This window comes from Prionailurus viverrinus, chromosome E1 (assembly GCF_022837055.1).
Source record: "Prionailurus viverrinus isolate Anna chromosome E1, UM_Priviv_1.0, whole genome shotgun sequence".
In the NCBI taxonomy this organism is placed as follows: Eukaryota; Metazoa; Chordata; class Mammalia; order Carnivora; family Felidae; genus Prionailurus; species Prionailurus viverrinus.
In genome coordinates, this window is record NC_062574.1 from 16,412,827 (window position 1) to 16,429,932 (window position 17,106).

At 42.0% G+C, this 17,106-nt stretch overlaps 1 protein-coding gene across 1 annotated transcript in view; it reads left to right on the plus strand.

Moving 5' to 3' along the window:
- The first annotated feature begins 235 nt into the window (after positions 1-235).
- TMIGD1 (transmembrane and immunoglobulin domain containing 1) overlaps positions 236-17,106 on the plus strand; it is a 34,707-nt gene continuing 17,836 nt past the window's right edge. The window contains exon 1 of the mRNA XM_047833555.1: positions 236-306. The gene's annotated coding sequence lies outside the window, so the exon portion shown is untranslated. The remainder of the gene's footprint in view (positions 307-17,106) is intronic.

Sequence of the window (17,106 nt, forward strand, 5' to 3'; positions counted from 1 at the left end):
CAGCACACAAATTCGTCTCAGGAGACTTCACTTAAACCATTTAAGACACTTAACTCACATACAGACAAGTGTGCCTGCCACTATCAATCCACATATTAGATATCAGAAAGGTTTCATTTTTTTAAAGAAATATAAATAGAAGTTATATATTTTTTTCTGTACTCCAGGGCATCCCCAGGGATGAGCACACATACCCCCCTCTGATCCTTCACTTTCCTGCCAAGAAACCAACATCACCAACTCACTGTTTGTCCTGAGCCAGTTTTTCTGCTGGGCACAGTCTGACTTCAGCATCTTAGTTACCAGGTACAATTTTCCTGCCTTGTGTCCTCATTCCTTCGTGCTTAGGTTTGAGTCCCAGACTTAAAAAATGTAATAAAATAAAATAAAAGCAAGTGCTACAGAGTTTATTCCTGGCCTAGTGTTGTTCTGATAAACATCACAACTCTATGAAATAACATTACTATCCCTGTTTTACAGAATATGAAACTTAGGGATTACATAACTTCTCCAGAGTTAATACTTACCTAGTGATGGAGGTGAGTGGGTTTGAGTCTAGGCAGTTGAACTCCAGAGGCTCTGCATATAACACCTGATTCTTCTGCCCTCTTTCGTGCCATGGCCATGTGCCATGTGCCATGGCTAACTGTGGAAGGGGCAGAGAGACATTTCTAAGCCAGACAGCTTTCAACCCATAGCATGGCCAAGACTAGAAGTCCAATACCAAATTCAATAGGAGGCCATGCTGCTTCTGAGTAGATCAGATACTCTAGTTCAACAACATTGGCCCTGGCTGGGAGCTGAAATACAAAAGACTAGGAGCCAGAGATGGTTCAAAAGCTAGAGTGAAAAACAGGGACTGTTGCTGACTCCAAGGAAAAGAGCCTGGTAGCCAAGAAATGGACTGACACAGGAATATGAACAATAGCAACCAGTTATTAAGACACTGTCTTAACCACTTTATGTTCCTTGTCCATCTAACTCCCACGATGACCCTGTAAAAGAGATACTATTATGCCTTCATTTCCTAGACAAAGAAAATGAGACTGAAAAAACTCAAGTAATTTTCCTAAGCTGCATAACTAAATTAAGTGGCTCAGCCAGGATTTAAACCTGGCTATGTCTGAATTATATATGCCAAAAGAGTGACTTATTGTGGAGGAGTTCGCCACCACCAGCCTCTCCATAATCTCCATTATATGCCCAAAGCCACCCCAAGTAAATATACATCTAAGGAAAACCAATTGTTAATGGTGTAAATGCAGTTTCAACACAAGACCTCCTTCCAACCAGATTGCTGCACCTTGAACTTCCCCAGTCTTATTCCAAAGGTGAGCTGTGAACAGGGGAGCTCTATACCCACTCACCACTGGGAAACGTCTACAGGTAAGAGAGACAAGGGGAGAAGTGAACTTGTACCCTCCTTGCTCCAACTTTGGATTGAGAGCAAGTGACACAAAGAATCGGGAACTGGTTGTGGTGCCTGGTGCCTGACAGTAGTGGTGGCAGAAACATCCATTTGCAGGGGCTACACTTTTAGCCGTGGGGCAATGTCCAGGGCCTCTGGGGAACATTGTCCAATCTCTGTCATTCGATGGCTCAGCAGTCATAGTCATAATATCTTCCTGGACTGATTTATGGTAATATTTAGGCTGTGATTCTGGTTACTGCTGGGACACCCCTTGTTTTGACTATTTTCAGAGCCTACTTCTCCATCATTCCCAGCAATATCGCCTTAGTAAATTTTCTTTTGTGCTTAATCACTTACAGTTAATTTCTGTTGCTTGCAACCAAGAACACTGACTGAACAATGATTAAATTTGCATTTTCATTGCCACTATCACATTGCACCTTATTTCCAAAAGTTTTAAAAAAAGAACTGGTGGCTCAAAAGTAGTTCATTAAAATATTAATACAGTCCACACGTAATGGTAAAAGACTGAAAACTTTCCTTAAAAACAGGAATAAGCCAAGGATGTCTGCTTTTACTACTTCTGTTCAACATTGTACAGATGTTCCATTTGGGACAATCAGACAGGAAAAAATAAATGAAAGGCATTCAGATAGGAAAGGAAAAAGTAAAACTGTATTTTCAGGTGATGGAATCTGATCTTATATACAGAAAATCCCAAGGACTCCACTAATAACTATTAGGACTAATAAACAAGTTCAGCAAGGTTGGAGGACACATGATCAGCATGCAGAAATCACCTGTCTTTTGGCACCCCTGGATGGCTCAGTCCATTAAGTGTCCAACTCTTGATTCCAGCTCAGGTCATGATCCCTGGGTTGAACATAGAGCCTACTCAAGATTCTCTCTCTCCCCCTCTGCCCATCTCTCCTGCCTGCGTGCACACTCAAATAAAATAAAAAACAATCAACTGTATTTCTATAAAGTAGCAATGAACAATCTGAAAGTGAAATTAGGAAAACAACTCCATTTACAATGGCATCAAAAAAATTAAAACTCTTAGGAATCAATTTAACAAAGAAGTGTAAGTCTTGTACTCCAAAAACTACATGACATCTTTGAAAGAAATGAAAGAATATCTAAAAAACTGGAAAGACATCCCATGCTCATGAGTTAAAATTGTTAAGATGACAATACTCCAAATTGCTACACAGATTCAGTGAAATTCCTATCAAAATACCAGTGTTCTCTCCTGCAGAAATCGATAAGTTGATCTTAATGTTTCATGGAAATTCAAGGGACTTGGAATAGCCAAAAAAATAATCTTGAAAAAGAAGAACAAAGTTGGAGGACTCATACTTCCTAATTTCAAAACCTAGTAAAAAGCTATCATCATCAAAACAGTGTGGTAATTGCATAAGAATGGACATATATAAATCAATGGAATGGAATTGAATGGCCAGAAATAAATCTTCCCAGTTTTGGTCAGTTGGTTTCTGGCAAGGGTGCCAATACCATTCGGGGAAGAAAAAATAGTTTTTTCAACAAATGCTGCCCACACAACAAGATGTCCATATACAAATGAATGAATTTAAATTCCTATCTCACACTGTATGTAAAAAATTAACTCAAAATGGATCATAAACCTAAATATAGGAGCTAAAACTGTAAAATTCTTAGAAGAAAACATAGCAGTACATCTTTGTAATTTTGGATTGGGCAATGTTGTCTTACACATGACACCAGAAGCTTATACTTGACATGACAGAGAAAAAAGTAGGTAAATTACACTTCTTCAAAATTAAAACTTTTGGGGGGGCCTAGCAGCCTCAGTTGTTGGAGCATGTGACTCTTGATCTCTTAAGTTCGAGCCCTACATTGGGTGTAGAGATTACTTAAAAATAAAATCTTTTTAAAAAAATTTAAAACTTTTGTGCTTCAAAGGACACTACCAGGGAAATAGAAGGACAGCCCACAGAATGGGAGAAACTATGTGCAAATCATGTATCTGATAAAGAATTTGTATTTAGAACATATAAAGAATCTTAGAACTCAACAATAAAAAGAAAAACAACTCAGTTGAAAATGGGCAAGATTTAAGCAGATGTTTTTCCAAAGACAATGTACCAAAAGCACATGAAAAGATGTCCAACATTGTTCAGTAGGGAAATGCAAATAAAGACCACGATGAGATTGCTAAAGGGAATGGAGTTTCTTTTGAGGATGATGAAAGTGTTCTAAAACTGATTGGGTGATGTTTGCACAACTGTGAATGTATCAAAATCACTTTATTGTAAACTTTTTAAAATAGATTTGATTTTGGGGGCACCTGGATGGCTCAGTCAGGTAAGCATCCAACTCTTGATTTCAGCTCAAGTCATGATCTCACGGTTCATGAGGTCCAGTCCCGTATCAGGCTCTGTGCTGACAGTGCAGAGCCTGCTTGGGATTCTCTCTCTCCCTCTCTCTCTGCCCCACCCTCTGCCTCTCTCTCTCTCTCAAAATAAATAAACATTAAAAAAATAATAAATGGGTGAATTGTATGGAGGTAGATTATATCTCAATAAAGCTGTTAACCAAATATCCACAATGAGATGCCACTTTACGCCCACTAGAATGGCTAAAATAGAAATGACAGACAATAACAAATGATGATGAATACACAGAAAAGTTACCATCCTTGTACATTGCTGATCGTAAAATGGCACAGCGACTTTAGAAGCTTCTCAGAATGTTAAACATAAAATTACTATAAGACCCAGCAATTTGTCTCATAGGTATATACCGAAGAGAAATAAAAACACATGTCCACACAAAAACTTTTACATGAATGTCCATAGCAGTATTATTTGTGATAGCTAAAAAAAGTGGAAACAATCTAATTGTCCACAAACTGATGAAGGGATAAGCAAAATGTGTCATATCCATATAATGGAATCATATTTGGCCATAGAAGGGGATGGGGAGAAATGATACATGTTACAGCATGGATGCATCTTGAAAACATCATGCCAAGTGAAAGAAGTCACACAAAAGACCACATATTGTGTGATTATGTTTATTGCAAATGTCCAGAATAAGCAAATCCATAGAGACAGAAAGTAGATCAATGGTTTTCAGGGGCTGGAGGGAAAGGGGAAATAGGGAGTGATTAATAATGGGTAGAGGGTTTCCTTTTGGGGTGACAAAAATGTCCTAAAATTTGATAATAGTGATGGTCGCACAACTCCATGAATATTCTGAAAACCACTGAGTTACACACTTTCAAAGGGCAAATTTTATGTGAATTATATCTTAACCTATTATTAAAGTTTGGTTTTTTTAATTGTTTTTTTTTTATTTTTTTTAATGTTTATTCATTTTTGAAGGAGAGAGAGACAGAGTGTGAATGGGGGAGGGGCAGAGAGAGAGGGAGACACAGAACCCGAAGCAGGCTCCAGGCTCTGAGCTGTCAGCACAGAGCCCGACACGGGGCGCGAACCCACAAACCATGAGATCACGACCTGAGCCAAAGTCGGACGCTTAACCACTGAGCCACCCAGGCGCCCCTGTTATTAAAGGTTTTTAAAAAATCACAAATATAATGTGACTACCACAAGTAAAAATAGCATTATAAATAGTGAACAGGACTCTAGTGAAAATATAAAGTATGATTCTGTATGTTATAGGATAAACACCTGAAAATGTGATTATTTTGCACAAGTGGGCAAAAAATTAGCAGCCAAATTCTAAGAGGGATAGTGAGTACCTGAAAATTGGATGTTACTGGGCTAGCAATTTATTCATCTCTATTCCTCAATGTATTATTATGAACTTGTTCATATATAAGCATAAAGCCACCCGTGACTTTTTACTGGCTTTTTTGAACAAAACATGGTGACCCCTCAGTAAAGAAATAATATTTTTTCTAGAATAAGAGCAAAATAATGCTTTCCAAATTGATGAATTTTGTTTCTAAAGGCAGACAGAAAATATCATAGCTATAGCAACATGATTGAAATCTACATTTCTGCAGCAAAACAAGGCTATAAATCATTCTATTGCCAAAAAGGTATAAATCCAATTACGGAGCTAATGACACATTTTATGCTTGAGGAGAAAGCAAACAGAAGTCCTTTATCTAGTGATGCTCTAGGCCGTTGCAAAAATTCAACAGCGTACAATGTAAAAGGGCAATTACTATTATGTGTGCATCCTGGAAGATACTTCCCTAGACATAGGAAGGAAATAGCTGATGTTCTATGTACAAAACAGCCTTTGGCATACATGTGCTACATATAGTAATGGGAAGATGCTCCATGACACTTTATTCTATTCATCACTGCAGATTCATGCTGTGGGAGAAGAGAGTTTTCATCTGTAATAATTATTACATGAGAAAATACATGTTGGGGTCAGTACTGATGGAAACCTGGCCATATGCTTAGCAAAGAAGAGTGTTATTCTAGGAATAAAAGGTTGCACCTGAATGCCAATCCACGCACTGCTTCACTCACAGAGAACAAAGCAAACAACAGATGCCCGACCTTGAATCAGGGACGAAAGAAGGAGAGGAGATTGCAAATATGCAATACAACCAATGAGGAAATGTCTTTTCAGCATGTTTGAGAAGGAACAAGATTCTGCTTTTCTAAGTGGAGGCATGTCATCTGTTGAGGAAAGGCGTTCCCACACATTTTTTTAAGATAAAGAAAGTGATTTATAGTATTTCTTTGTGACACTCATCCTGCCTGTAGAGATACTTCTCTAATGTCAGCTCTGTGTTCACATTCTTGCATGGCCTGAACTTGGCCCTTCAAGACTGATATAGCAACAAGTTTTAAAAGTTGAGCATGGGATTAAACTAGCAGAATTTCTTAAGACAGAATTTCTTAAGAAGATGTAAACAACCTGGGGGCGCCTGGGTGGCGCAGTCGGTTAAGCGTCTGACTTCAGCCAGGTCACGATCTCGCGGTCCGTGAGTTCGAGCCCCGCGTTGGGCTCTGGGCTGATGGCTCGGAGCCTGGAGCCTGCTTCGGATTCTGTGTCTCCCTCTCTCTCTGCCCCTCCCCCGTTCATGCTCTGTCTCTCTCTCTCCCAAAAATAAATAAAAAAAAAAAACCAAAACGTTGGAAAAAAATTAAAAAAAAAAAAAAAGATGTAAACAACCTATATTGGTTATTTATTGCTGTGTAGAAAATCAACCCAAGACTTAGCAGTTGATAGCAATAAACATTTATGATCTCACAGTTTCTGTGGGGCAAGAATCTGGGAGCAGCTTAGCTGGATAACTCTGGTTCAGGATTCTTCACAAAATTGTGGTCAAGCTATTGGTGGGGGCTGCAGTCATCTCAAGGCTTGACTGGAGAAGGATCCATTTCCAAGTTCACTCAGGTGGCTGTTGGCAGACCTCCATCATCTCTGGCTGTTGGCTGGAGACAGCAGTTCATTGCCATATGGGTCTCCCCATGGCAGCTGGATTTCCTGAGTAAGTGGGCAAGATGGCAAAAGAGGGAGAGCAAGACAGAAGCCACTGTCTTTCTGTAACCTAATCTCAGCAGTGACATCCTATAGCTTTTGAATATTCTATTTGTTGGAAATGAGGCAGTGAGTCCTGCCCACACGCAAGGAGAAGTGATTACACACAGGTATGGATACCAAGAGGGAGGGATCATTGAGGCCTTCTCTAAGACTTCCTGTCACACTATCCATATGCTTCTATATGTGCGACTTTACCTGGACCAACAGTGCCCCATGATTCACAAGGTTTTGGTCAGTGAAGCTCTCTACTCCTCCATCTGTCATGGCCTGAATTCTCAGTGCTCTGTGATCCAGAGGCATACCTTGACCAACCATGTTAGTCACTGAAGGTAGATGCAAGGTCCAATGCCCTTGGGTACACATCAATTATAGAGCTGGTGGGTTTCTCGCTGCCTCCTTCATTGGCATGGCTATTTGGTAGAACAGGTCTAAGTCTATTCTTCTTTGCCATGGCAGGGACAAAGGTTATCTTTAGATAGTAGGCCCTCTTAGCCAGGATACATTGAGAAACTAATTATCCCTATCTTTCAAATGGAGTCGGTCTGACCTGACCTGAGAGGTCAGTGGGTTTGACCTGAGAGGATGCTCTATCTTTATGGCTTGGAAGTTGGCTCTCAAATAAGAGTGGCCTGAATTGAGGCAATGAGTCTCTTATTGATCTGCTTCATCAGGGAGTAGAGACAGCTGGTTGTCCTTCAATTTCCATTTTCCTTGGACTTAGTAATAAAATCCCTGATTATTACCTGGGCACATGGCTGCCTGGAATAAAAACAAAAAGGATCAGTCTTCTTGCAGTTAGATGCAGTCTTCATGCATAACCATGTTCTGGCCAATGAGATATAAGCAGTAGTTGGTATGAGCAATATGAGCAGTTTCTAGGAAACAGACTTATAAGAAAGTAGTATGCCCTGCTTTGCCCTTCTTCCTTTGTGTTGGCCATAGTAGGGATACGATGACTGGAAGTCTAGCAGCCATGTTGAGATAACCTTGGGAACCGTAACCATGCAGGATAAAGCAATATGCAAGAAGGACACTATGGCATATCTTACCAATCCTGAGATGACTATCTCTGGACTTCTTAAATATGAGAGAGAAATAGATTTGCATATTTAAGTTATTTCCAGATTTTTCTGTTACTTCTAACTGATTCTAATCCTAACTAATGATGTGGCTTTATTCAAGAACAGACAATCTTGCCATGACCTTAGCTCCCCCACTATTTCCTACAATATTCTTCTAGTAGGCAGGCATTGTCTCTAAATATAAGGCAAAGAATTAAGGCAAACCTTGTTAGGTTTCCACTGGCAATTCTGCAATCTGCAGAAAGCTGGATGCTCCTGCTGAACTGTAGGGATGGGGCTAGGTCAGGTCAGGGGCTAGTCCTTGGGGTTCTCGTTAGATAGAAGGACCAACAGGTGCCTGTGGGGCTCCAAACTGAGCCCTCCTGCCATCTGTCCTGGGTGTTGCCTAAGTCCAAAGGCCTGACAGGTTCAAGATGTGTAGGTCAAGTCCTTGTCTAACTGAGATATGCAGAGCCAGCAAGTACCTTTAAGAATAAGGAGTGGGAGTTGCCAGGGATGAGGAAGCACAGATAAAAGACAAGTGAAGCTGTCTTCTGGAAGACGGTGGGGACTGGACAAAAACAAAAAGCCCGTATCAAGCACCAACGTGGACAGTGTTTGTGTTGTGTATGCAATGCCAGCCAGAGGGCCTTGGGAAACAAAGGCCATGTCTGTTTTCCTTTCATGGCCTTTGCTCCACGGTGTCAATTACTTTCTCTAATGAAACCCACGCCAGGCTTATGCCAGGGCTATGCTCAGCTCCCACTCTCCTTTTTACTGCATGCCAAGGAAATAACTTGGCTCTAAGCATACCTAGGAGGCATTTCTGAGGTATTTTGTGCTGATAGAGAACCCAGAGTACCTACCGGTTTCTTCTTTTTTTTTTTATGTTTTTATTTATTTTTGAGAGAAAGAGAGAGACAGAGCACAAGCGGGGGAGGGGCAGAGAGAGAGGGAGACACAGAAACCAAAGCAGGCTCCAGGCTCTGAGCTGTCAGCCAGAGCTGGATGCAGGGCTCAAACCCAAGAACCGTGAGATCATGACTTGAGCTGAAGTCAGACATTTAACCGACTGAGCCACCCAGCCGCCCCTACCTACCAGTTTCTTAAGCCCATAGCACTCCTAATGTAGAATGCAAGTCCTGCCTTGTAGAGAGGGCAGGAAATCACCTTAGGCATTAGGAGAATTTCAGTAATTATAACCTGCTATCAGAATTCTGGACTGTGCACATTTTTTAATGCTTCTGCACTACACTTAACTTTAGTTTGATAAACTCACTCCAATATCTTGAGACTGTTCTCTGTTGGTATATGCTGGCCCAAGAATGCCTCTAGTTCAAAATCCATTACCCAGTGCCTACTATTTTTAAATATAGTTCCCAAAATTAGGCAGAGGGACACTCCCTGACCCAGAAGTGGTCTGTGTGAGAGCCTTAGTGGAAACGGTATGGATTCTCAAGTCAGGCAGACCTGCAGTGAAACCGAGACTCTCACAATGGAGTTCAAAGATATTATCTGTAGTTGTGGAACGAGAAATAAAGGAGTATGTGCATTACTTAAGAGTTACAGGGGCGCCTGGGTGGCGCAGTCGGTTGAGCGTCCGACTTCAGCCAGGTCACGATCTCGCGGTCCGTGAGTTCGAGCCCCACGTCGGGCTCTGGGCTGATGGCTCGGAGCCTGGAGCCTGTTTCCGATTCTGTGTCTGCCTCTCTCTCTGCCCCTCCCCCGTTCATGCTCTGTCTCTCTCTGTCCCAAAAATAAATAAACGTTGAAAAAAAAATTAAAAAAAAAAAAGAGTTACAAAGGTGGCCAGCTGAGGAACTAAAAATATCAATAAAGCCTTAATGGGAAGCAGTTGGGGAGGTGAAAGGGAAATGTTAGTACACTAGATCCTTATCTTACATAGCAGAAAGCCAACTGATAAATCAAGAAATGGTGGTATTTTTTTTCAACAAATATTTACACTGTGCTAAGGCAATGAGGATACAGACATAAAACAAACTAAACAAAGTCACTACACTCATTATTCTACTAATAAGCCTGTTGGGTGCCTACCAGAAGAAATAGTAAAAGTCTAAAAAGAGTTGCCTTGGGGGCAGGTGGAGGGGGTGGGTGGAGAGAAATAGGACAAGGGGTTGTTTTTCCTGCAAGCTCTGTTATACTATGCATATATTAAATCTGTTAAGTTACCAACAAATATTCTATTACCTATTAGCTACACATCCTTGAAAGGATTGCTTAAATTCCCTGGGCCTCCATTCTTTTGTATGGAAATTAGGGATAATAATGGCTTCCTCCAACTGTTTGTTACAGGAGTATCTGCATAAAGTAGGCATGAAAATGTCAGTCCCCTCCCCATGTCTCCCATGTAATATTTTGCAGCTCCAGACTTTCAGGCTGAGAAGTGACATATGTTCCTGGGTCTGGCCTGAGCAAGCCACATGACTTTTCTCTGACTGATTATGTTCATCTGACACAAAGATGCTCATCTAAAATTTCTTCAAGTGCTGGAGGAACAGGATGCACACTGGTGAAAACCATGCGTCTGGAAAAAACACTGGCCAAATATTAACACAATTTCCATTTGGACAATATTGTGCAATATTGGACAATATTGTTGATATGGTCTTTACTGCTCACTTATGGGCAGTTAAAGTAATTTGCTGTCCTGTTTTAGTGCCTCAGAATCTCTCACAATTGGCTACTTAGTCCCTGAGGTGCTGAAGATCTCATGATGTAAGAGACAGAACAATTGTGAATTCAAGAGAGAGAGAGACAGAGAGAGAGAGAGAGAGAGAGAGAGAGAGAGGGAGGGAGGGAGGGAGAGATATCACTGCCTAGGGTCAAGATTCAATTAGTAGAAAAACACTGAAAAATATCATGACAGAGCAAGGAGTATTGTGGACATCCAAACAGGTTATGAATGAGAAAGTGGATAAATGTGATCCTTTGTGTGTTTACCCATACACAGATACACAGGGGGGCATGCTTGCAGTTTCTGTGATTTGTCAGTGTGGTGTGTTGTGGGGGGTGGTTGCAGGGAGGGGAGGCTTTAGGGGTGAAGCACAGGCAGTGATGTGCTGGTAAAGGTCTAAGAGTCAGTCCTGACAGTTGCCAATTTCAATGGTGTAAATACTCCCAATGTGGCTGATTTCACACTACTAACTTGCAGTAACTGAATGCAGAATTGAAAGAAATGTGCAGAATCAGCTCTTGCAGCCAGTACCAGTCAATTCCAACACACTGCTGGCTACAGGTTTCCAGCACTATTCTCTTTCAAAACAGAAAAAAATTCCCAGCTCCTTACACTCATTTGCTTCTAAAGTTGTGGATATGGATTTAGTTTTTATTCCAGAATCCATCTATACCTCCCAAACAGCACTGTTCGTTCAACCCTGATTGATTATTCACTCTTTTGTAAAGTTCATGGCTCATCACAGTTCATAGGAATTCTGGGACTGGAGTATTCCACACCCACCCCCCCCCACCCCCCCCCACACACACCCAACTAAATCTACACAATGGTTGGCAAGACCATTTGTTTATTCAGAAAGCAGCCAACAGGATGCTACAGGCCGGTCAGTGAACCACCCTGCCTTTCAAGATTTGGCAAACTCCTGCTGGCCAAGGAAAGCTCCAAGCAGGCAAGAGGGAGCTCCCTCACTTCTTGTGCCCCCACCATTACAGCTCTTTGGAAATTAAGTGCTTGCCTGGTTGTTTGGCACATGTATGACTCTCTTCCTCATCCCACAGGAAACTCTCCCTCATTAGTCTTCAGGGCAGTTTCCCTTTGAAACTCCCCCCACTCCTTTCCTCTCTGAAATCCTGTATCCTGGAGCCAGAGGAGCTATGTCTAGGCCTGACATTTATATACTTGGGGTGGGGGGAGGCTTCTTTAAAGAAAAGAATACACCATTATAAATATAAAGCTACTAGGGTCAGGGCCTTTAGAATGGGTCTGGGCCAATGAGGGTCTCCAGAGAAAGCTTCATTAGCTTCCAGTAGATATGCCTCTGTAGCCAGACTATGCTCCAAAGAAAACTGGATGTTTGCCTGGTGATGGGGAGTGGTGGAATGTCCTGTGTTTTTTTCCTTTTAGAGGAGGAGGAAGCCCCAAATGTTGTTCTGCTTCAAAACTCTGCCTTCGAGCCTGATACTGGAAGACATTATCCAACTTCTGAGGAAGCCATTTTATTCTGTATCACTCCTACTGTATCACATGGCTACTCCCCCAGCGCTTGGCACAGAATACAACAGAATGCCTGTAACAGGCAGAGACCTTCCCCATTGGTCCAAGGATGTATCTTCTCTAATCCCTTAGCTGGCTAACTTCAGAATCACTGCAGATGAGAAGGGACCTCTAGTGGTCAGTCTCAAAGGTCACATCATCACAACCTTCTCCCTAGTCTCTCAAAGGTGTTCTGGTCTGTCAACTCTGGGTTGTCCATCCCAAGAGGTAGGAGAAGGAAAATACAGAATAGGTCAGAGGAATTTTTGGGTTTTGATATAGGTAGGTTATGGAGGGTAGGATGACCTCTGCTAAATGGCGTGTAGAGGATGTGGTAGATGTGTTTTTATATGCTTGCTGACAAAATCTACCCAGCTCCTAGTGAGACGGGGCCCAGCATCATGCCAGGGAGTGAAGGGTTATAGGGAAGCAGAAATGTGGCTTCAACCCAAAGTAATAGATGTTCTTCATTTTGAAGGCAGAGCATAATATTGTGAAAGAGTGGGTTTTAATCCCTTTTTTAAATCATGACTTCTTTGGGGTGCCTTGGAGCCTCAGTTGGTTAAGCCTCCAGCTCTTGGTTTCGGCTCAGGGCATGATCTCATGATCTCATGATCTCATGAGTTCGAGCCCTGCATTGGGCTCTGTGCTAATGGCATGGAGCCTGCTTGAGACTTCTCCTTCTCTCTCTGTCCCTCCCTGGTTTGCCCCCCCCCCTCAAAAAATAAATAAGCAAAAATAATAAAATCATGACTCCTTTGGGAAGCTAATTAAAAATTAGAAGCCATCTCCTCAGAAAAATAACGATGCACACATCCACACACCCATTTTTGCCTGAAATTCAGAAATTTCACTGATACTCTAAGGCACATCCACAGTGGTTCCAGAAGCCAAGTTAAACTCTGAAATAAGGCATTTGGATAAGAATGCATTGTGGAAGCCAGGAATCTTGAATGGACTCTAACCCCTTCACTTTGGACAAGTCCCTTGACCTCTCTGAACTTCATTTCCTCATCTATTAGAAAAAGGAAGGGTATGGGGCACCTGGGTGCCTGAGTCAGTTGATCATCTGACTTCAGCTCAGGTCATGATCTTGTGGCTCGTGAGTTTGAGCCCCAAGTCGGGCTCTGTGCTGACAGTTCAGAGCCTGGAGACTGCTTCAGCTTCTGTGCTTTCCTCTCTCCCTGCCCCTCCCCCGCTTGTGTTCTGTCTCTCTCTCTCTTTCAAAAATAAATAAACATTAAGAAAATTTTTTAAAAGGAAGGGTAGACAAATGTAGGATTTCCAGATAAAAGACAGAATACTTGGTTAAATCTGAATTTCAAATAAACACAGATTTTTTTTTAAAAGTACAACTATATCCCAAATATTGACTTTGTCCTGAATGAACAGATAGCGGTTGCACAGGACATACTTATACTAAGAAGTATTCATTGTTTACCTGGAATTCAAATTTCACGGGGTGTCCTGTATTTTTATTTGCTAAACTGGGCAAGCCTAGACAGGTGGCCTGTTGGGTCTTGATTTAAGGCCTAAAATTTTTGGTGATGAAGGAATCCTAATGGAGATTGGGAAGTTGGAGTATCATTAATCACTGTTTAAGCTAGAAATGCTGAAGTCCTGTGGCTGAGTTTAAGCAGCTTATTTTTAAAGTTTTTTTTTTGTTTTGTTTTTTTGTTTTTGTTTGTTCATTTAGTAATCTCTTCACCCAATGTGGGGCTTGAACTCACAACCCTGAGATCAAGAGTCACATGTTCTTCTGACTGAGCCAGCCAGGCCCCCTGAGTTAAAGCAGTTTAGTGGACACTATTGGATTCTGGATGGAATAGTCACCACGCTGGCTCCCTGAATTGCTCAAAGAACACTCTATTGTTGCTTAGCTGTGACAGCCAGATTTCTAGCTTTTCTGTCACTTTAAAACCCTCAGTAAATTCCCAGTGACCCAGCTAGATGATCTGTCTGGCCTGCAACCCTCCAGCCATTTGCTGAGCTGCTGCCTCTGTCCCATAAAGCTTGGGGACAGCGGCTGTGAAGACTGTGGCTTAAAGACCTTTGGGAATGGCACTGGTTAAAGTGGCTTAGAAACTGTGCCCCTCAGACTCCTCCCACATTCTGGTTGCTTGTTTCCCTCTCCTGTTGTTCATTCCCATACAACAAGAGGTACTCTGAGTTCTGTGCACCTGCAGAGTCAGTCTCCCTCCAGCCCTCCCCAACTCCCTCCTTTCCTTCTTCCCTTCCCTCCTGTTAATGTTTCTTGAGTACCTGCCATGCAGTAGGGTCTGTGCTGGGCCCCTCCCCCTTGGCTGAAGCTCTTCCACAGCCATCACTCTCATCGACACTTGGTCCGTAGTCTGTGGTTCTCAAAATGAGAATCCTGAACATGGTGTTGGTCACCTGGGAGGCTGTTAAAGATGACAGTCCTGAGTCTCATCAGAACTGCTGAAGGAGGGGCGCCTGAGTGGCTCAGTCAGTTAAACAGCTGACTCTTGGTTTCGGCTCAGGTCATGATCTCACCTGTTTGGTGAGTTCGAGACTCCCCCACTTGCCTGCTGTTCCCCTGCCCCCCCCCCCCCAGTGCTGACTGTGGAGCCTGCTTGGAATTTTCTGTCTCCCTCTCTCTCTGCCCCTCCCCCCTCTCACTGTCTCTGTATCTCTCAAAATAAATAAACTTAAAAAAAAAAAAAAAGAACTGCTGAAGGAAAGGTGCCTGGAGACTGTTTCTTAGAAATGCTGTTTCTTAGGCTCACCTAAATCAGAAGGCTGTGTGGGGCACCTGGGTGGCTCAGTCACTTAAGCCTCCAACTTTGACTGAGGCCCCATGATTTCATGGTTCTTGGGTTCAAGCCCCGTGTCTGGGCTGACGTCTTAGAGCCCAGAGTCTGCTTTGGATTTTCTCTCTCTTTCTCTCTCTCTCTCTGCCCCTCCCCCATTTGTGCAGTCTCTCTCTCTCTCTCTCTCTCTCTCAAAAATAAATAAATAAACATTAAAAAAAAAAGGCTGTGGCTGCTAGATCTTGGACCCCCTTTTCTGTCCAGAAGTGCAGAGGCCTAATGTGGAGCCAATTGGTTTCTACTCCCAGGAATTTCCAGATGCGAGGCTGCCTCTCTCCTCTCCCTCTGGGCCTGAGCTACTTATAGAAGATGTGAAGTACTAGACTCTGTTAATACTGCAACCAGCCAAACTACTTAGGCTTAATGGTTAACTACTAGGCTTAATTATTTATGGCAAAAATAGTTTCCCCATTCTGTCAGTTTTAGGAAAGAGGACTGTTCCAGGAATGACGGTGGACAAATCTTGTCACTTCTTTGACTCTCCAGCAGGGGCACCACGATATCATTTTTAAAATCTGAAACCCCGCCCCAGCACTGAGTGCACTCTACCTGGCTCCTAACCATCATTAACTTTCCCTTCTAGAAGATAAGACCTTTCAAGTTGAGGAACTTTGTTTTGCTCATCTTTGTATCTCTCAGGGTATCCACTTAATGTAGTGAAATTCAGGGACCACCATTTATCTTGTAGACATCACAGTTTTCCACAGATGGCAGTTGAGTGACTTGAGAAGCCAAGTCTTTTATTTATTCATGATAAAGACACCATATTGGCTTGGATGGCACTGGCACTTCCAATGTTTAGAATACTCAGTACATGGAGGATACTCAATAAATAACTGCTAAATACTTTCCCCCAACATGAACATGTCAAATATACAGAAAAAATGAAACTGGGTATCTATTTAACCCTATATAGATTCTAGAATCAGCACGTGTGAATTTTTGCTATACTTACTGTGTGTGTGTGTGTGTATGTGTGTGTGTGTGTGTGTGTGTTTGCTGAATCATTTGAAATTTAATTGCAATCATCGCGACACTTAACCCATAAATATTTCAGCAGGTATCTCCTAAGAATTAGGACATTCTCCTAAACAACTGCAATTCTACTATTACTCCTAAGAATAATTAACCATTACTTCCTAATATCATTTAATATCCAACTGTAGAAGGTGGTGTCGGTGCCCCGCCCACATCCCCTTGGTCTGCTTGCAAACAGTTCCCATATAGCAAAAAGGTGACTTCCTGAGTGTCTCTCCCTGAACATTCATGGCTAGACCAAAAGAGTGCACTCTACCCTCATAGGATGGGCTGGAGATGCTGGGGAGTCAATACCCCAAGAGTATTCCTTAACCAATGATGGAGAGAAGTTAGTGGATAAATACCCAAGCTTCCTTCCCCTCATGAGTCGATTCTGAGGTATGTTCCCCAGAGCTTGTCAAAGGGTCCACAGTGACAGTGTCCATAGTTATAACCTATCCATTAACACATACCCTTTCTTAGTTGTCCTTCCTTCCCTGTCTCACTTCCTTACTGTGCTCCTTGAGATCACCTTTAAATAAACTACTTGCAGCCAAAGCTTTTGTCTTAGAGTCTGCTCTGGAGGGACCCAGAACCAAGACATCAATTCATTGCTAAATTCACTTACAAATGATGATAGTAAAACACACTCTTCTTGGATCCACCAAGAAGCAAACTCAAAACTTCTTTAGATGGCGCTTGCAACTCAGCAACAGAAACTGCTCTTAGTTATGATTCTTACTGGAACAATGGTATATACGAAGGCTGTGTTTATTTATTATGCCCTGTCCAGCCTGTATTAATAACAACAACAACAATAATAATAATAATAGCTACTGTAAATTAGCAGCTTACTGTGCGGCTGCTTCACATACTTTATTTCACCTAATCCTCACAGTGCCTTTGTAGGGAGGGTACTATTACTGTTTCTGTTGTATTGACAAAGAACTTGAGGCTCATAGAAGCTACACAGCTTTTTTGAAGTCACTAGTAAGAAGCAGATCTCTTCTGGTATGCTTACCCATTGTGTTAAAATGT